Genomic DNA, 22,328 nt, shown 5'->3' on the forward strand with positions numbered 1-22,328 from the left:
ATTTATTTCTTTTATCTGCTATGAGGAGTCGGGGCTCTGACCTGGCTTTTCCATTTTTTGGGTCCATTGAAGTCTTATCGATTCTATCTTACCTTTCACACGTATACCCTGTGTTTGTCCTGTCATTGTGCCTTGCGTCATTGGCACCTTTTACATCGCATACTCCTCAGGACAAGGACTTTGCTCTTTGTTTTGGCATAATTTTATAACATTGGGTACACTCACGGTACTATAAAAATGTTAAAGAAAAGAAGATGTAACTGACCAAGAGGCCGCTTTGGCTGGCAGCTGGCGGAGCTGCTGTCTGTTTGCAGTGCTGGGTGCTGGTCCTCCCGCCCAGCAGCATCCCCGGCGGCTGTGGCTGGTGTCGCCTGGCTCTGGGTTGACGCGCGCGTGTCCTGCGGGCCACCACCGGGGCGTGCACGGGTGCCCTGAGCATGAGCTGCGTCCTGGCGCGCAGGGAGGACCGAGGGAGGCCAGCGCCTTGGGACACACAGCACTGCTCACAGGTTTGTCTGCGTTTGCTTGACTTTGCCAGAGAGGCCGGGCGAGTGAATGAGATGAGCTTGAAAGGAGCAGGAGCAAAGAACTGAAAAAGGAGGGAAGTGGGAGGCTCCATGCAGGAGACTGTAGTAGCCCTTTCTGTTTTAAGCAACGTTTCCGGGTGGCCACACAGCCTCTGGTCCTTCTGGCATGTTTCCATATCAGAGGAATGTGGTGTATGGATGCGAACGTTCTTGTAAACTCTATGACCAAACCGACCTTGAGTGCTAACGTTATCTAACGGGGCTCGTGTTTCAAGCCTGGCGCTGGGAATGCCTGAAAAGCAGCCACTGGTTCAGAGCATGACATAAACAGGGCGGTGATAGTCCTGAGAGCACATTTCATCACTATTTTATTCCTTTCTGTCTTTGAAGCAGCCCTTTGGTAACAGCACATTTAAAAACGTACCTGGCACTTGTTTGGCCTGTGCTGCTGTGCCGGAGTCACACCTGCCGTACAGCCGTCCGCACGGTTGGCTGGCATATGTGTTTGACCTTATCATTTTGAAGTAACTGGAGATTCACAGGAGGCTGCAAAGGTGACTCAGAGAGGCTCCAAATGCCTTTCGCTCAGTTTCTTCTAATGATTCCTCAGACATAATTTTCGTACAATAACACCAGGAAACTGACTTTGGCACTACTTGTATGTATAGTTTCTATGTCATTTTATCACATACAGTGTAACCACCACCACACTCAAGATATAGAAATTCTACAGCCAAAAGATCTCCCTCCTGCTACCCCTTTAGTCAAAACCACCTCCTTCTCCCTATCCTTGGCAACCAGATGTTTTCCATCTATTTATGTATGTATGTATGTATGTATGTATGTATGTATAGTATGTTACATAAATGGTATCATGCTGCATGTAACCTTTCTGAGACCCCCCTCTCTCCCATTAAGAATAATGTTTTTGAGATTCAGGTTGTATGAATAATTGGGTTCTTTTTGTTGCCAAGCAGTATTCCAGTTGCTTGACTATATTCAATGGTATTTTTTTCTCTCTGAATTGATATACTTACATCACTTATGGTGATGTAAAAAGTGTGGGGACAAAGTTTGGATAAGTTTTTCCTCTTCAAAATGACAACTAGTGTGTGCTGGGGCAAAAGGATGTACAAACTACACCTTCATTTAACACAGAGGCCAGTGGAGGATTGGAAAGAAGAAACAGAACAGGGCAGAGATAAGTATGTATTTGGACAATAAGGTATAAAATCTGGCACCTTTAAAAATTTCCACACCCATATGATAATCTATTCTGCCATCTTGCCTTTAGTTAAGACAACTTATATTTCTTAAAAATTAATAAAAATAACGCCTCTGTTATAGGAAATTCCCTGCCAGTCTATGTTCAGTCACAGAAATGATAAGTCAGGGACAGGGTCATGGCTGGAAATGACAGCAAGTGGCTGTCCAGTTTGACACAGGTCTCAGAGAGTCAAGACGGCATTTTCAGTCTCAGGGCAACCATCATGGGTCCAGAGACTGTCAGTGCTATACTTTTCTGTCCTTTCAACCCACTTGCCAGTGGGAGAAGCCTCTCCCAGAGGTGGCTTAAGTCGGATTTTAAAATGAGAATGTTATTCTTCACCTGAATTCTCACAGGCATGGGGACTCTGGACACTGGTGGCTGCAACCAGCTCAGGGATGTGCATCAGTTCTGAATAGCTCCTGGAACAGCTAGGTGCAAGCCCTCCCTTTAGCCAGCACCCATTGGAGAGCTCTCCCCCCACCAACCTGCCTCTCAAGCAGCGGAGAGGATAAGATACCCACTGCTATCAGCAAGTGTAAACACCCCTTAGAGTTTTTAGAATTTCACGTTTTGAGTTTTCAGAGATGTATTGTCAATTCATGAAATCATATCAATCAGTCTGGAGCCCTTACTAGACCCAAGTCTAACCGAAGACACTGCCCTAGGTCTTCATTTTAGTGATGTTTGTTATTCGAAAAATGGCGCTTGTCCCAGACCCTTCCAGAGGATGGAGGGTAGGTAGGGGAAGCTGGTCCAAAGTCTAAACATTCGAAGAACTGACATAGCTAAAGTAATTTATAACTCCTTTCATAGGCAAAATTGCTTCTCTGAATCTTTGGAAACGGAATAGAATCATATGTGCTGTCTGTGTGATTTGTTTTGTGTAAACATTAGACACCTCAGGTCACTTTGCAGGCTGTTCTGGGTCCTCTCCCCCGGCTGTGGGTTGTAAGATCCCTCAGCATGTGGTGGGGCAGATGACACAGCCCTGTCATCTTGAAGGGCTGAACAGTTCTCTGTAAACGGGCGACTGAACAAAAGACCCCCTGAATTTTGTGGACCTCGCTGATGTTATGCTGTTTACCTATTTGACTAATGGTGATAGTCAATAGTGGGGGTGGGGGTGGAGGTGGGGGAGGGTGACAGGAAATGTAAACATACTGGTTATGGCTTCCAACCTCACAGGCATTGTTTTTGTAAGGGGTAATGAGAAGGTTTATTTGCCTTTTGAACTTTTTCTTTAATGAGAAGAAATAGAGTTTTTCTGAGAGAAAAGTGAACTAGAAATGCCTTATGTACTATGTCAATGTAGACAAAAATCAAGTCCTAGCTTTACTTTCAAACAACTGGGTAATATTATAGCTGTATTCACACTTGCAAGAATGAAACCAAACACAATGCTTAACACTATTTTTTTTTTTAAATACCAGAATTCCATAAAGTTTAAACTCGTTTACCTGGCCGTCAAGGTCAACCTCAGCCAGACTCTCTACAAACATGCCATTTGCACTAAAGCCAACTCTAGTTGTTTTATGGCCAAACTTCTGCTCCCATTTCTCCTGCCCGGAACCCTCTCCTCTCTCTGAAGTCATACCATTCTTCCTCCATAGAACCTGCTGTTTGCCCTCGCTCTCATGCGGAGCTCTCAGTTCACTCCCATGTCTCCCAGATGGTGCTCCTGTTAGGAATCATGTCCAACACAGAGAAGGTTCCCAATAGTAATGGAATATCATTAGGAGGGGGCTCTGCAGTCAGATATGGGGGTGTGAGTCCTAGCTCAGCTATTCGTTCACCAGCTTTGGTTTTCAGGCAAGTTACTCAATCTTTGAGTGTTAGTTGCCTCATTTGAAAAATGCGGATAATAATTACACTTCCCTGAAAGGTGAGGGTATTACTGATTGATACATGTGAAGTGCTTGGCACAGTGCTGGGCTATCATGAATATGATGATTACTCACGAGAACTTTAAAAAATGAGATTTCCGACTTTACAAAATTAACAGCACTATGGTCTGAGTGGAGGATGCAGATCATAAAACTTGATTGTTTAGGCTTCTCTGTGTCTGTCGACTCTAATTGCTGTCATAAGAAGGGGCAGGGTCCTCTACACCCATCGACCTGGAAGAGAGAATCTCCAGTTGCCACCCACTGAGATTGGACACAAACAGATTGAAATGGAATGATTCTTTCCAAATTAGACAGAATAGAAATATGTGTGGCTTGGCAGCGATTTTATTTTAGTAAGAGGTAATCAAATGATGAATGAGTTTCTATAAAGAAGGGAACAAATGCTAGCTATTAGCATCTAAGAGTAATTAAAATAGCTTCATGATGAATCCTCTATCCTTGAAGTATTTACAAGCACAACCTGAAGGCTTAGGAAAGTGAAAATGTCACTTAACTGGTTGTTTGATCTACAAATACAAAATCATAGGTTTTCTGCAATTTCCCTACAAACTGGTTGATGTTTCACTGAAGCATGGCTTCAGTCAAACCAAGGGCATAACCATTAGCAGTTTTTTGGTAACACTGATGTCTAAACAAATCCCTTTTGTGTTTTGAATGACAGATCTAAAAATGATTGTCTGGGCCACAGCATGCCATTGCAAACAGAGCAGGCAATACTTTAAATAAATAGCGAGGCGGCTTGGGTTTGGGATGAGGCATGCAGTCCCATGCAGCTTCTGATTTCATCCTGTCCCAGGCCACCCTTAAACAATCACTCTTTGTTAGATGATTGGAGCTTTATGAGCAAGTGTTTCAGAACTTCTCAAAATTTCAGTGAGGTGCACATGTGCACATGGATATGTATAAATTTTACAGGCACAGAAAAGGGAAATTCTGCTGAAAAGTCTCCCTTGTCTAGCTGAGGATATAGAAAAACTCGTTGTTACATAATTTTTGGAACACAATTTAATCTTTCGATGTTTCAGAGTGCCTTAGGTTCACTATTGTTAAAGTCAACTATAATGGCAAAACTCAAAAGCGCTTGTTAGTAGAAACTTCCAGTTGGCTGAAGGAATTTATAGGATCTTCCTTCTGCTTTCAAACTTTTGGGAGGAATATGAAAAAATATATATGTTCTAAACTAGGAAGCTTAAACTTTTTTAATATGAAAAATTTCTAACATATTCCAAAGTAAAAAATAGTATGAGACTCCATCTTCACCCATCTTCCAGAATTATTAATACTTGTCTGTTGTGTTTCTTCTGTACCCACACCTCTCTTCCCTGCTACTCCTATCATAATCATTACTAGATTATTTCCAAGTCACCATATAATTTGATCCATACATGATTCGGTATGTATCTCAAAAAGGTAAAGAAGTCTTGAAGAATACGTAACTAAAATATTATTACACCTTAAATAAATCAACATTTCCTTAATGTTATCACATTTCCAGGCAGTGTTCAAATATCTCTGATGCAGTCTCTATTTTTTTTTGTTTTACACTTAGTTTGTTTGAATCAGGATCCAAACAGGGTTTATAAACTCATTGGTTGATATGTCTCTTAAGTCTGTTTTAATCCGAAGGTTCAACCAACCACCCTCCTCTCTCTCTCTCTCTCTCTCTCTCTCTCTCTCTCTCTCTCTCTCTCTCTCTCTCTCTCTCTCGTTTTGTTTTACAATTTACTTGATGATGAAACCAAGTCATGTGTCCTATAGAATTTCCCATATTCTGAATTTTTTCTGTTTATACAACCTCTAAAATGTCATTCTCAAACTTGAATATTGTGTTTCTTCAATCTCATAAAATTGCTTCTCTTTTAAAGAAAAATTGTACCTTGTCATTCCTTTACCTGTTTCCTTGAGGATTTTCATTTTCTTGAGGGCCTACATTTTGCCCAAATATCCTTCCTCCTCAGTAAATCTTCCATGACTTACCTAACAGTTCTTCCTGATAGAACCTGACTGACCTGGAATGCCCCTTCAGTCAGGTTTCAAAATGTGTACTGGTCTACCCAGTGCTTACTCAGCTTTCCCTAAGTTTGAAAGGCATCACCAGTAAACAGTAGGGTTGTTTTGATTTTAACAATTGTGCCACATGACTACTTTTTAAAAAGTACTTTTCTGTTCCTATTATATAAGGATATTTTTACTAGGAAATTATATATTTGGAATTTGCTTTAAAATAATGGTGGGAGGAGTGGTAGTTTAGATGTAATAAGATTGCCATGGTTAATAATTTTGAAGCTAGATAATACATATGTGAGGTTTCACTATAGTATTCCATCTACAAATTTCCATAATAAGAAATAGAAATGAAAATCTGAAAATATCCATAATAAGAAATAAAAATGAAGTTTATCATTCTACCTAAGCTAAGTAATGAAGCATTTCATTTTGGGGGTCTATATTGTAACACTTTTGCCAAGGATCATCATCAAAAAATTATGTCTAAGGTGGTGAACACACAATAAAACATACAGATAATATATAATAGAATTGTACACCTATATAATTTTACTAAATGTCACCCCAATAAATTCAATAAAAAATAATAATGTCCAAGGTACAACAAAGCACTTGCTTTTCTCATTTTGTAATTCTGGTTTGCCTAAAAACAAGTCAGTTTTGAAGTAAAAAAATTCAGCATGCAAATAATATTTTATGTTAAATATTATTTTCATTATTTTATATTATTCTTATTATATACGAAATATTTAATATTTGGGGAAATGGTTTGGAATGATTGAAAATCAGCCATGCAGAGGTGCTTCATAGGTTTTGTGATCTACCCAGGTTGCCTTTAAGGTTCTCATGTGGCAAAACTCATTGACATGCACCTGTAGTCTACCCATAGCTGACAAGACTCCTAGAAGAGGAATGACCTAAACCCATGGTCGGCAAACTGCGGCTCGCGAGCCACATGCAGCTCTTTGGCCCCTTGAGTATGGCTCTTCCTAAGCCTTAGGAGTACCCTACTTAAGTTAATAACAATGTGCCTACCTATATAGTTTAAGTTTAAAAAATGTGGCTCTCAATAGAAATTTCAATTGTTGTACTGTTGATATTTGGCTCTGTTGACTAATGAGTTTGCTGACCACTGACCTAAACCATTCAGTTATCTCATAAGAAAATATGCTAGGATGGACTATGAAGGTCATACCTACAAGCATTCCCTGCTGTTATGTCAGATGAACATGCAGGCCCTATTTTCCCAGGTGAAAGTCTACCAGCTTTTAACTGTAGTCTGAGTTCTTTTTATTCTGTTCCATCACTGAAAAGACAGAAGAATTTAATGACTTATGCTTACACTAGCCATAATACTAGAAAATAAATTTTAAGGATCTTGACCTTTGTGAATTATTTTCTATTATTTCATTAGTGTTGCATTTAAGTAATTTATTTAATAGTAATTAAATTTTAACTGCAGTTAGCTATGCAACAGCAAAATTTAAGACTCTAGAAACATTTTAGTAAACTAAAGGTGAAAAGTTGAAATTTAATTGTATTTCTTTTTTTTTTTTTAATTAAATCTTTATTGTTCAGATTATTACATTTGTTCCTCTTTTTTTCCCCCCATAACTCCCCTCCTCCCAGTTCCCGCCCCACCCTCCGCCCTCACTCCCCACCCACTGTCCTCATCCATAGGTGCACGATTTTTGTCCAGTCTCTTCCTGCATCTCCCACACCCCTTTCCCCCCCAGGAATAGTCAGTCCATTCCCTTTCTATGTCCCTGATTCTATTTGTAATCAACAGTTCATTCTGTTCATCAGATTATTTATTCACTTGATTCTTAGATTCACTTGTTGATAGACGCATATTTGTTGTTCATAATTTGTATCTTTACCTTTTTCTTCCTCTTCCTCTTCTTAAAGGATACCTTTCAGGATTTCATATAATCCTGGTTTGGTGGTGATGAACTCCTTTAGCTTTTCCTTATCTGTGAAGCTCTTTATCTGACCTTCAATTCTGAATGATAGCTTTGCTGGATAAAGTAATCTTGGTTGTAGGTTCTTGGTATTCATCACTTTGAATATTTCTTGCCACTCCCTTCTGGCCTGCAAAGTTTCTGTTGAGAAATCAGCTGACAGTCGTATGGGTATTCCCTTGTAGGTAACTGAGTTTCTTTCTCTTGCTGTTTTTAAGATTCTCTCTTTATCTTTTGCTCTTGGCATTTTAATTATGATGTGTCTTGGTGTGGTCCTCTTTGGATTCCTTTTGTTTGGGGTTCTCCGTGCTTCTTGGACCTGTAAGTCCATTTCTTTCACCAGGTGGGGGAAGTTTTCTGTCATTATTTCTTCAAATAGGTTTTCAATATCTTGGTCTCTCTCATCTTCTGGCACCCCTATAATTCTGATGTTGGTACGCTTGAAGCTGTCCCAGAGGCTCCTTACACTATCCTCGCATTTTTGGATTCTTTTTTCATTTTGCTTTTCCGGTTGGGTGTTTTTTGCTTCCTCGCATTTCAAATCATTGACTTGATTCTTGTGCTCCTCTGGTCTGCTGTCGGGAGTCTGTATAATATTCGTTATTTCAGTCTGTGTATGCTTAATTTCTAGTTGGTTCCCCAATATAAGATCGAGGGTCTCATTAGTTTTCTTGTAGATCTCATTAAGTTTATCGGCGGCTTCTAAACAGTTCTTGAGAGACCTTAAAAGTGTGGTTCTGAACTCTATATCTTCCATTGACAATTTTGTCCTGTTGCTTTGTCTCCGCATTTTGCTATGCTTCCTTGGTGCACCCCCTAGTGGTCTTTGTTTGCAGTCTTATAGTTAAATCTTGATTGTTGTAGCTAATTCCAGGGAGGGTTTGACCTCCAGGCCAAGTGGCTATGAGAATCAGCTGTGTCAGCAGTGAGAGAACTTCTGTCCTCTAGGGAGGTGCTAATCTAGCCTTTGCCTGAGGCTATCCAGCAAATGCCTCTGTGCAGGGCTTGGGCGGGGCGGGTCACACAGGATCAACAGGGTGGGCCGGAGAGAGCAGTTATGGCGGCTCTCAGTCCTGTCCCCAGGGGCTCTGCCTCTCTTGAGTCCCAGGACCCGCTGCAAAGCTCAGAGAAAGCTGCACTCGCTCTGACCGAAGCCAGACAGTCCCGCTTCTCCCGTTTGAGTCTGGGTCCCTAAAGACTCGCCCGTATCTGGAGCTCAGAGTCTGCGACTCCCTCCCGATTGAAAACGCCAACCGCGCCCTCCGCCGCCAGCCCGCTCCGCGCACTCCGCACCTCAGAATTTGACTTCAGCACTGCGCCTCCTCTGAGTGTCCGTATGCGTTTCTCTTTCCTCCTAGTTGTAGGACTTCCACTCAGCCGGCGTTCCTGTGGTTCTGGGTGATGTCCCTTCCGTTTTTTGGTTTCACTTTTGAAGTAGTTGTTCAAAGCAGCAAACTCCGGCGTTAACCTATGCCGCCATCTTGGTTCTCCTCAATTGTATTTCTTATTACCAATTGAAAATATGTAGCAATATCATTGGTAATATTTTTCCTTCTATGAATGTAAAAATATTTTACAGATTCACACAAGCTTAGCCCCAACCCTATAACCATATCTCCCCATAAGCTGTTAAGTTACTCAACCTGGAATTCTCTTGTCATGGACTTTCAGGAATTTGATCCTCTCATCTGGTGAGAGGTTATTCTATATTCCCCATACCTTTGAGCTATTATTACCTGCACATAAATTTTGATCAGAATTGAAATAAAAAGCTAATTTGTGCCACTTTGTATTTTTTTCAATAAAACTAATATTATATATATATATATATGAATTTCTGAGTTTCTAAATTTGTATGTATTTTGAGTTTTGAAATATTTAGAAAAGCAATTAAAAAACACATGTGAGTACTTTTTTTACTCCTTCATTCTCTATCAGAATTAACTGAGAAAAATAAATGAAGGCAGCAACTTTTTGAATAGAAAAAGTAAGGAAATAGTCAAGTGTGGTGAGCTTCAAATTTCATGGGATTTAAGCCACCAAATATACCAAACTAGAGGCCTGGTGCACGAATTCGTGCACCAGTGGGGTCCCTTGGCCTGGCCTGGGGATCGGGCCTAAACCAGCTCTCTGACATCCCTCGAGGGGTCCTGGATTGCGAGAAGGTACAGGCCAGGCCGAGGGACCCCACTGGTGCATGATTGGGGCCAGGGAGGGACGCAGGAGGTTGGCCAGCTGGGGAGGGACCACAGGAGGGCTCCAGGGCATGTCTGGCCTGTCTCACTCAGTCCTGATTGGCCAGACCCCAGCAGCAAGCTAACCTACCGGTTGGAGCGTCTGCACCCTGGTGGTCAGTGCACATCATAGTGAGCAGTTGAGCAGCCTTAGCATATCATTAGCATATTATGCTTTGATTGGTTGACCTGATGATTGGACACTTAGCATATTAGGCTTTTATTATATATAGGATATTGAGACTGAAAGAAGACCTAGTCACCTGCCCACCTGATAATAGAATACTAACCATTTTGCACAATAAAAATAGAAGAAATGTTTCATACTTGTTCTTTAGAAATAGGTATCTCAGAGTGGTTTGGTTTCAGGTTCCTCAAGGTTCAATTTTAACAAACATATTCAGAAAACATTAAGCAAAATAAAAATAAGGCATTATATTTACATATCATCCTATCTAATAATAGACAAACATGGTAATTGACTGTACCTTCACTACACCTCCCATTGGCTAATCAGCACAATATGCAAATTAACCCAACCAAGATGGTGGCCGGCAGCCATGCAGCTGAAGTGAGCAGGAGGCTTGCTTGCTCCAGTGATGGAGGAAGCCAAGGTTCCCTGCCTGCCGCGGCCCAACTCTGAGCTCCAAAAGCAGCAAAGTTTCAATTATAGACGCTAAACAAACCCCAGATACCTGCTTTCAGCAGGCCGTGGCCTCAGAGCTGGAGTGAGTAGGAGCCGGCTCTCAGCTCCAGTGACGGCAACAAAGTTTCAATTATAGAAGGTAAATAAAGCCCAGAATAAAAAGAAAAAAAGAAAAAAACGAGAGGCTGGGAGCTTCAGCCGCCAGCCAGACTGAAAACGGCCCTCAGCCCCTCACCCAGACTGGCCAGGCACCCCAGTGGGAACCCCCGCCCTAAAGGTGGTGTGGCCAGCCTGAAAACGGTCCTCAACCCCTCATCCAGGCTGGCCAGGCACCCCAGTGGGGACCCCCACCCTGAAGGGGGTGTGACCAGCTGCAAATAGCCATCAGCCCCTCACCCAGACTGGCCAGGCACCAAAGCAGGACCCCCACCCTGATCCAGGACACCCTTCAGGGCATACCAGCCAGCCCCCAGGCCTCTATCCTATATAGTAAAAGGGTAATATGCAAACTGACCCGAACAGCAGAAAGACTGGGAATGGCTGGTCACTATGACACACACTGACCACCAGGGGGCAGACGCTCAATGCAGGAGCTGCTCTCTGGTGGTCAGTGCGCTCCCACATGGGGGAGCTCTGCTCAGCCACTAGCCAGGCTGATGGCTGCCAGTACAGCGGTGGTGTTGGGAGCCTTTCCTGCCTCCTTAGCAGCGCTAAGGATGGCAAGTGGACATCCCCTGAGGGCTGCTGGGCTGCCAGAGGCATGTCTGATTGCCAGCTTAGGCCCAATCCCCTGGGGAGCAGGGCTAAGCCATCAGGTGGTCATCCCCCGAGGGGTCCCAGACTGTGAGAGGGCACAGGCCGGGCTGAGGGACACTCCCACCCCAAGAGCACAAATTTTTGTGCACCGGGCCTCTAGTATTTTTTATAAAGTGACAGTCTTTAACCCACATTCTTACTTTGCTATGGTTGTGCATTCTTTGCCAGAGTCACTGTTATGCATCCTTAAGATTCCTTTTGTAAATAATAATAAGTACTTAGAAACATTATATTTACAAATATTCTTATGGTTTTTTATGGAAATGTTATTACCATACACATTTTCACTTTGCAGAATATCTAATTTGTACCTTTATAATTAACATATTTCTGTATGTTTCTGTTTTTAAAAAGGTTCTTTTTAACTTAAAAACACATATAAGCCCATGTGGCAGTGGTTGCTATGGCAAGTTTGTATATTTTATTGAGTACCAGACCAGAATCAACAGACATTGCATCAGACTGAGGTAGCACTGGAGGTATCAAGACCGGATCATTATTTCTGCTATAAATATGTATATTTTCAGGATTCCATATACATGGAATGGTAACTTCATAACAAATTAACACAAGACAACAAATACTAATGTCCATGTGGATGAATATTTTAAGGGGCCCACTAAAGGAAGCTATATCTCCTGGGAATCTGTGAATATTGCAAATAACAGAAGTTTGGGAACCATTCCTGGAATGTTTGCCTAGGAATTAAATTTGTCATCTAGTTTTCAGCTAAGAATACAAAATGAAATTTTTGAATTGTGGTTTAGTTAATATATGATAATTATTCTTCTGAATAAAAACAACTGACTGTTTAAGAATAGGTTTTCATAAAAATATTAAGTACCTAGGCTATTTCATGCGGTTCACTGATTTAAAAATATACATATAACCAACAACAGCAATTAATATTACTTAGTTTTTACTATATCCCAGGCCCTGTTGTAAGCTCTTTACATGTACTATCTGACTTGCAGAAAAGGAAATAAAGAATACACTTTCCTTCTTTAATATGGTGCTTTTCTGTGCAAAATTAAGAAAACAGGAAGGTTGAGGACACATTTGTAATACCTTAACTAATAAAAAAAAAAGAAAATAGGAAGGAAAGGAAGGAGGGAGGAGGGGAGGCAGGGAGGAAGGAAGAATGGGGTAATAGAATAAAAAATAAAAATAGGCCTTAATTTATCAATCTACTCAAGATTCATAGAGCCACATATAGAGAGTGAGACAGATACCTTCTATCTACTTAAAATTCTTGAAAAGTTACCCTCCCACCCCACCAAAATGTACTCAATACAGGCATACCATCTCATGTACATCTGTGTCAATTATTCTCAAATAATTTCAGCGGTAACAACATAGAATACCTGAGTGTGATTAGATCATGCAGAGCTTTGAAAGTTATTTCTTAAATATTTTAGAAAACTCATGTGCCAGAGTCATGTGACCTCATCTATTTCTACACATTGAAAAGAAATAAATATATACTTAAATATTTCTCATGGGTATATCTAAATATTTGTGATAATACACATGAGCACTTTTATTTGCTGAAGTCCTAGGGCAGTGATGGCGAACCTATGACACGCATGTCAGAGGTGACACGCGAACTCATTTTTTTGGTTGATTTTTCTTTGTTAAATGGCATTTAAATATATAAAATAAATATCAAAAATATAAGTCTTTGTTTTACTATGGTTGCCAATATCAAAAAATTTCTATATGTGACACGGCACCAGAGTTAAGTTAGGGTTTTTCAAAATGCTGACATGCCGAGCTCAAAAGGTTCGCCATCACTGTCCTAGGGGAAAAAGAATAAACAGAGCCTCAAATTTTTCACTATAGCTGGGGTGACTTAGTTTACTGAGGTAATCCTGAGGTTTCTCTGTTGAGAGGACATCTAAAGGTGTGTCTCATCTTTTTGCCACATATTTCTAAATCCTTATATTAATGTGATAAAAATAAGTAATGCTGACTAATAAAGAAATATTTAAATAATGTTTCCTGTGACCAAACTATGACCAGATAGCATGGAGGAAAATCCTAGGGGTGTTTCAAGAGCCCACTGAAGCTCATTTTCTATTTCATATGCAGTTCTTGCTCCTGTCGATTGGGAGTAATAAAAATCTTGTTTACTTAATGATTGCCCCAGAAAAACTAGTCTAGATGATTACACATTAGACAATTGAATAATTCAGCAGATTAATTATTATTATCCAACCACCAAATCGTGTTACTGACTTTTTGAAACCAAATTTGCCTTATACCAATTAAGCTGGATTGTTGAGACCATGAATCTTAGTACTCTGGATAGGTACTAAGCCTAGAGACATCTGTACCTCCGTAATAAATGTACTTCAATATTATTCTGTTTAGGAGGAAAACAGGCACTTATTCATGTCCGTATATTTACACTCCTGAGAGAACAATTCAGCATGTCAGCAACTACAAGACCAACTGTTTGAAAGGGGAAGAGATGAAAATGATGTAAAATACCAGAGTGGACATCACCAATGTCCATCCGCATTATATTTATCCCCATTTTTACCCATACCACCTAATAGGTAAATAAACTGCTATATTTCTCAAATAGCATAAAATATTTTATAACAACACTAAATGTTTTTAAGTAATGTTATTTTTAATTTCTATAAAGCTTCCTATTTGAAAACACCTGCATATGTGTCTCCTCATTTCTAAATTTTAGACAATGAATCGTGCTGGACCTAATAAAGGATTTAACACTACAGACTTTCAGACGTCAACTCGAATTCTAAGCAGTGTTGTCCAGGTTAACCTCAAATTAATGAGAAGTAGTATATATATGCATGCTCATAAGACTTCCTTATATTTAAGATACCTAAAGATGGAAAATGCCCATCAATTATACAGTCCTATTTGATCAGCAAGCTGCCTCAAAGAGAGCCAGTCATCCATTCATATTTCCAGTTTATCCATTCACTAATCCATGGATGATTCAAAGGGTTTTACACTTGAATAAACTATGATTAGATCAAAATTATGTGGCTGGCCAACTTGAAAATGAGTACTAAAATGCCCCGCAATCTGAAATCCTAGAATGTAAGCAAAATGTAGCTCACTTACTTTGGCATTTGGAAAATGTGCCTTGGTACATCTTTGGGTCTTCGTGTTTGTCAATCTGATTGAAAAGAAAAATAACCATAGAGAGCCCAACCAAATCCCTCCGAATCTGCCAGCACATTTTCATGTTTAAACACTGGCTCTGAGGACAGGTTCAGGGGTAAATATGCACCATGGTGCTGTTCAACTTCACAGTTTGGTTAACGTTAAGCAAACACATTGCAAACCATGTCTTATTACGTGGTTGTTTTCTGAGATTCCATGGGTCAGGGTCAAAATCTGTCGTTTTTCTAGCCTTTCTACAGCACTGGTCAATAGTTTAACAAATGAAATAATGGTCCATTGAACAGTGGCACTACACCTCCGGAGCAAAAGGCTTTGAAACAAATTTAATTCTATGACCAATTTTGCTAATGTCATAATGCCCTTATGAATGAATGGTAATGAAAATACCTTTTATGTTTACAATGCGTAAATGTCCATGACCTCATTTAACCCTCACAGTAACTTTGTATAATGGCTTTTATTAGACCCAATTTTAAAGAGAAAACTGAATTCCAAAATATTTATATGATTTTACTTACTCAACAAAAACTTACTAAATCGGAACCATAATTAGGTTTTGATGTTAGAGACAATTCTTTAAATACACACGTGTAACAAATACATAATGTTTACTGTGTGCCAGACACTCTTCTAAATGCTCTACAAATATTAACTTAGTTAGTCCTCATAATAGCAGAGTGAGGTAGGCACTATTATTATCTTCTTTTTACTGATGAGGAGGACACGGATGTTCAGAGATGGCAAACAACTAGCCCGAAGCCAGACAGCTAATAAGTGATGGGAATCAGAGTTAAGTCTAGTCACTTGAGCTCCAGAATCTATACTAGTTGACCCCGTGCTATACTGAACAAGACACGGTGTCTGTTCCTGAGGACTTCAAAGTCTAGAAGGCAGACCCATAGGCAAATGTTAGTTCAGCATGTTGCACAACAGCAAAGCGTGCAGGGGAGGGAGGGATTAATTCTGTCCTGTTTAACGTCTCTCAGTAGGCAGCAGGATGAGAGTCACATCTGTACCCTTGAGTTTGAACTCCAATGTGCTCTCCATTTCATAGGGCAGCCCCATATTTGATAAAAAGAATTTGGAATCATAGTGAGAAAACAAACTGCACTTATTGGAACATAGCATATGAACCAAAGGATAAAGGCTGAGCTTCTTTGAATAGGAAAGTCCCCCGCTATGACTCCTAATAGATATAGATGTAGACAACAGTACAAGTATGCAGATCTCTTTCTTCATATATGTAACATATACTATATAATATACTGTATACGTATGTAGATGTGGACAGAACTCTTTTGTGTGTCAAATCAACTTATAGCTCCCCAGTTATTCTAAAGCTTACGGCCAGTCAGAAAAAATCGGAGGCAGATGTCTCCAAGTAGAAGGAAAGCCTGAAGTCATAGAATCATCATACCGGACATAATAAATGCTCAGTAATTACTTATGGTGATTACTTGCTTGATTAACTGATTGAAACAGAAAGGGAAAGAAAAAAGACTAAAGATATTTCAGTCCATTGTTCACCTTTTAACTTTGGTGAAAATACTGATGAAGAAATATTTAGAATCAGAATTTTATGACAGTGTTATCAGAATTGTATGTCCAACATGCCTCTATTGGACAACCACTTTGTTGATTCTTTTACCACTATTAAGTGTAGCTATCACCTAATTACATTTTTAGATTTTGTAGTTAAACAGTGGCAGAAGAAGCTCCGCATGAATACAGAAATGACTATTTTGCCAGTTTGACCTATATAGTGTTTATAAGTGTATTTTTTGACACATAGTAGATCCTCAGTAAATGAATGAGTGAATTTCATTTCTTTCTCCCAATGGTCCTGTTTAACCTAGGAATTATATACTCTATAAATGAAAAAATGAAGGCCCAGAGAGTTGACCAAATTATTGATAGTTCCATAGCTAATGAGTGACGGAGTTAGAACTTGAACTCAAATCTGTGGACTGGACATCTACTGCTAAATGTTAGCAGAACAAAGGAGGAAGGCCCTGTTCAGCCACTTAGAGCCTTTGGGTGTTGGAAGATATCGATTAGAAGGGGTGAATAGAGAGACTTTCAATATGAAAAAGTGAGCTCTCAGGCTTCCTCTGAAAAAGCTAATGTTAAAAATCTTAAGCAAGCTTCAAAGGATGTGCCATCAGCCTTTTAAACTCTAGGCAAGGGCATTAGCAAAACTATGTGCACCAATAAGATTGTCTTATGCACATGTAAAATCATACATCATTATAAAGCAAATACCTTTATAATGATATATGATTTTACATAAGCATCAATCAGACCGTCAATCCTCAGAGGGAAGGTAGGGAAGGGTGGGGCTAAAGGGGAGAGATCAACCAAAGGACTTATATACAAGCATATAGGCCTAACCAATGGACACAGACAACAGGGGAGTGAGGGCATGAATGGGGGGCGGGGGGGTGAGGGGTAATGTGGGGATAAGAACACATATGTAATAACTTAATCAATAAAAAAATAATAAAAAATAAAGCAAATACTATTTTTCCAATTGTGACTTCTACTACATTAGACATTATAGAAAAGGTTTAGAGATTATAAATGCTTGCAAATTAAGACATTGATGTTATTCAGTAAATTACTCATGATTTACTTAGGCATCAATCTTTACTTAGATGTATTTTAAATCATGAAGAAAAGTTTAAATATGTTGAACCTTAGAGTCTAACTTAAAAATAATCTTCAAATATCTAGGAAGGACTAGAGAAAGAACCAAGATTTTTGTAGTTAAAAATTCAATTTTTTTTAGTCTTATAATTAGCTCCTTTTTCATGTATTTTACATTATTTGAAGCAAAATACCTCATGACCTGAACTTTTCTGTCCGTAGTTAAATTATAATACAACAATTCTAAACGTCAAAGCACAAAGTAGAGACCCGGCCCATATAGATACTCTCTCCAAGGACTCAATGCAGGCAAGAATTGCCTCTTGCTACCCTGATAATTTTTAGCTTGCAGTATCCTTTATTATCACAGTTGTTAACAAATAAGCATTCTCTTCACCTATCTGAAATTTGGAGCTCTGTGTGGCACCCTAGCCTGGTCTTTTTTCTGAACTGATTTGAACTGACAGAACAAAGACAAGACATGGCACCCAAACACCCCGTGGTCCCGCCAGTGACCTCTCCAGTCGCATTTCTCAGCATTCCAGGAACACCAGGTGGCCAGGAGCTGCTTCCTTCTTCCTTGCCTTTGCTCTGCTGTCCCTCTAACATTTGATCTGCTCCCCACCCCTTTGCTCCTGGCCAGCTCTGTTTATTCTTTTAGTCGGAGCCCAGCTGTCACCTTCCCCGTAGTCTTCTCTGCCCTGTTCACTCTGAGTTGGGTGCACACTTCCTCCCCGACAGTTCCCACAGGCATGTCACCCACCACACTCCAGCAGAGTGAGAGACCAGAGTTTCTTGAGAGCAGAGACTGTGTCTTATTTTTTTTTTATTGTCTCTTTTGCCTTAGCCCCTCCTGTAAAGCCTGACACATAGGTGCTCAATAATACGTATTGAATGAATAAATGAGTATTCCTTGTGCTTTCATAAAAATTGATGATCTCACAGCATTATGAACAAATATTGAGGCTCCAAATATATTTTAAAATCTCCATTTTTCTCAACAATATTTTGAGATCTATTAGAGTACCTCCTGCTGATGGAAAAAACAATCCATCTTCCAGAACCAACTGGACATATATAATTTTATGTAGATTCTAAATAACTCATAAGTGCCCACTCAGAATTGAAGATGTTTTAAGAGAGTTGATTGTTGCTGGTCAAGCATGTGAAGCATTCTCATTAAAAATAGGATTTAGCTAGTGACTCATGACTGGGATTGATTAACAATTGTTATAAAACCTAAGAGTGGAACTCTTTGGTTTTGCTGCTTTAAAAAAATAAATAAATAAATAACACTTGTTGTGGTTGTTTTTTAGGAGTAAAAGCAATTGATACTTTTTAAAGGTTAGTTGACAAATAAAGATGAGAAAAAAATAAAAATTATCCACATTTCCACAATCTGGAAATAACCACTATTTATATTTTGATATGTGTTCTTTCAGGCATTTTTTCCTTTGGAAATGATTTTATATATCGTATGCATAATTTTAAAAACAGCACAGGGATCATATTACTATTAGATTTTGTATCTTGCTTTTAAAATCTTACTATAATTATAAGTTTGCCATGCTTTTGTTATTCTTTGAATATTCTTTGAACACGTGATTGGCAATTACTGATTAGGATTCTGGGAAGGCAGGTCTCTATACAGGGACTAATGGCTCCTTGCATGTAGCATGAAGTTTCACTTTACCATCTCACAGTGGGCCCTGAACATAAGAAGGGACTACTTATACAAGGCAGGATCCACCAATTGGGATACTTATTAGAATGTTTCTTGTTGAAACCCTTAAATAAGTTCTAAAGAATTGTTTTGGAGGTACAGGTTGAATCGATGCCTTTATTAAAGACTTTCATTATTCAACATTTATAAAGTACCTACTATGAACCAGACATGGCCTAATGCTAATCAAGGTAAACAGACAAAAGATATTATTCACCACTAATCTAAATGGGCTGTCTGGAATGCTTGGATCCATCCCAAACCTACTAAATATACCATCTGCCCACTCATCCCCCCCCTCTGCTGTGGTCCTCCTGAATAAGGTCAAGACATTTACTTTTTCTGAGTCAACTTTTCTATATTTAAAGAAAGAGTGTGCTACCAACTTTATCCCCAGCCCTCCAGGAATTGTACTTCCCAACTCGTGCAACCCATAGGCAACACAAGCTCAGTTAACCTTGCCATGCTGGGCACTGCTGACCCTTGTAGCAAAGTGCCCCGGAGCTCTGACTACAGCAGGGCCCAGCCTTGGAACTGCTTACAGACCAGCAGGAGAGGCAAGCACCCCAGGCAGAAACTTACCTCCTCATTTGGAGACCTGACTCACGAATCCTTCATTGCAGTCACCAAAAAGTCCATTAAGAAATGTTAATCTCTAATATATATATACTATCTATTATATATATCTCACTCTGCTCAAATTCCTTTGAAGACCACTTTATAGTCGACATTCCTTATTTCAACATTCTGAGTAGGATACTGAAAATGCCAGCCTAGCAGACCACTCATTATCAGTGACACTGCTTCTTTCCCAGCATAGGTCTGTGGTATCACCTCCTAGGAGCGCCTCCCATTACAGAGCCTGCTGAGTGCTCTTCTCCCTCGCTTGTGCCCTGTCTCATCCCAGTCTACCCACTCAGCCTAGTGGGTCACAGCTCAAGATACTGTTGGGAGTCCGAGTTCAAGCAAGATGGCAGGTTTACAAAGTACAGTCACTGATGAACCTACAAAATCAAAATGCAGTGACACCATTCTGCTAGGGAATTTGTTTTTAAAAGAAAGGGATGGGTAGCAACATGAAAGAGAGCAATGGAAATGAATGTGCTGTGGCCCAAAAGGAGGTAATTTTTTAAAAAATCATCAATTGCTATTATGAATTAGTAAGGCAGTTAAATCAACCCAGCACTGCATTAATATTGCATTTTATATGAAGAACTCAACAAGCTGATTTGATTGTTTAGGAATTTTTGTTTTAGTTATCATTATAATTATATATCTCTTAGTGGTGCTATTTTCTCAAGCAGGCATTTTATTTTATTTTATTTTAAATGAAACATTTTTTTAAAATATATTTTTATTGATTTCAGAGAAGAAGGGAGAGGGAGAGAGAGCTAGAAACATCAATGATGAGAGAGAATCATTGATTGGCTGCCTCCTGCACACCCCCAACCGGGTATCGAGCCCGCAACCAAGGCATGTGCCCTTGACTGGAATCGAACCCGGGACCCTTCAGTCTGCAGTCCAATGCTCTATCCACTGAGCAAAACCAGCCAGGGCTCAAGCAGGCATTTTAAATGGTAGGAATCATTCTTTAAAGCAAGCTTCTAAAAGCTCTAATTTAACATTTAGAATCAGTACATTACTTCAGCCATGAGGCTTACAGACCTTGTTTTCCTTCTTCACCAGGATGTATCTGCTTAGGCAGAAGTTGGGAATGAACTTGTGATACTCATTCCTCTCCATCCTTTCGTTGTGGGATCAAGAAATGGAATTGACCAGAAGGATTTGAGTTGCTTGAAAAGGGAAAGGCAGAGAGCAGAGTATCATCAACAACATGAGCTGTTTTGTTTGTCAGCTGAGGCTAAAAGAAATTTTCTATTTAGGTCTGTGGCAAAGTCAGTAAGTTTGTCAACCTGCACCAAACTTGTTTGCTAATTTTGTAACATAGCAATTGACTATCCAAACATTTCCCAAATGCACCATTGTATAACTGTAAAGGTGGTGTGGGCTGGGCTAAAGAGAGGGGATGCCATCAACTTTGCAATGTCCTCAGCACCCCTGGGTCATCACATTTCTCTTAGGGAAGTTTACAGAACAGAAAAGCAGAGCCTCTCCCAAGCGGCCTGGGCAGGGAACCCCTTTGGAGCCTCATATTCAGGAAGGTCCCAAGTTTAGACTTTTTGAAAGTATTATCAAATGAGGTTATTCATAAAGTCATTTGTAGTATGAGTGTGTTAAGGTGTTGTTTTGTTATGTAAGAACATTGAAAATGTACTACAACTTAGTAACCCTGTTTTGGATTTCCCCCCCCAAGGATTTTTAAAAAGAGTGGGAGGGGAGGGAGGGAGGAAGAGAGAGAGAGAGAGAGAGAGAGAGAGAGAGAGAGAGAGAGAGAGAGAGAGAGAGAAACATCTAGGTGAGAGAGACACATTGCCTCTTGCACTAGGCTGGACCTGGGCCCTGGGGTTTGAACCTGCAACCCAGGTATGTGCCCTTGGCCAGGAATAGAACCTGTGACCTTTTGGTGTGTGAGCTGACACTCTAACCACACTGGCCAGGTCTGGATTTTTTGTTATGTAAGTAGTTGAGGTTAATACCTACATAATCATGAAGAGAGATACCTATTAGCATACTAAGCTTTCATCACTCTGAAAATCATATAGTAACACAAGTATGTAAGTACTCAATTCACTTTCAGAATAACATGGGATTCTGCTATTTGAATGATTTGAGAAGATTTCTGTAATATTTCTGTATGGATTTTCTCCTCCTCCTCTTCCTCCTAGTCCTTTTTGCCCATATCCATATTAAGAGGGATAAAATAAAGGATTTGGAGTGCCAAAGCAGGTCATTAAAAGAGATCACAAATTCTCTTCATCACTGTAAGTCTGAAACCCAAAAGGCCAGAGGGTAAATCCTAGGATAACAAGGAATCATCAAAATATTGTTCTTAATTGCAGTTGTGCTAGTGTCTTCCAATTTTAGGAGTAACTTGGTAGGTCAGATAGACATTTACCTATCTATACTAATAAAAGGATAATATGCTAATTTGGGCAGATGTCTTCCAGACGTCCATCCAGAAAAAGCCACAGCAGCTGTGAGGCCTGGGCTCATGGCAGCCATGGGCTCAGGCAGCTGCGAGGCCCGGGGCTCAGACCTCACAGCTGCCGTGGCTGGCAGTGGCAGCAGCAGCAGGGTGATGGGGGTGACGCCTTCCCCTGATCAGCCCGGTTGCCTCCCACAGAGACATCAGGAGGACATCCCCTGAGGTCTCCTGGACTGTGAGAGGGGGCAGGCCGGGCTGAGGGACCCCCTCTCCCCCAGTGAACAAATTTTCATGCACTGGGCCTCTAGTAATACTATAAAAACAGTTGGATCAATGTAAGTGTTTTTTATATTGGGAAGCACTAATAGGCTATAGGATGA

At 40.1% G+C, this 22,328-nt stretch overlaps 1 protein-coding gene across 3 annotated transcripts in view; it reads left to right on the plus strand.

Moving 5' to 3' along the window:
• The first annotated feature begins 255 nt into the window (after positions 1-255).
• SLC38A4 (solute carrier family 38 member 4) overlaps positions 256-22,328 on the plus strand; it is a 62,681-nt gene continuing 40,608 nt past the window's right edge. For all 3 annotated transcript variants that reach the window (XM_036299552.1, XM_036299551.1, XM_036299553.1), the window contains exon 1: positions 256-509. The gene's annotated coding sequence lies outside the window, so the exon portion shown is untranslated. The remainder of the gene's footprint in view (positions 510-22,328) is intronic.

The sequence above is a fragment of the Myotis myotis genome, unplaced genomic scaffold (genome assembly GCF_014108235.1).
Source record: "Myotis myotis isolate mMyoMyo1 unplaced genomic scaffold, mMyoMyo1.p scaffold_m19_p_3, whole genome shotgun sequence".
Taxonomy (NCBI): Eukaryota; Metazoa; Chordata; class Mammalia; order Chiroptera; family Vespertilionidae; genus Myotis; species Myotis myotis.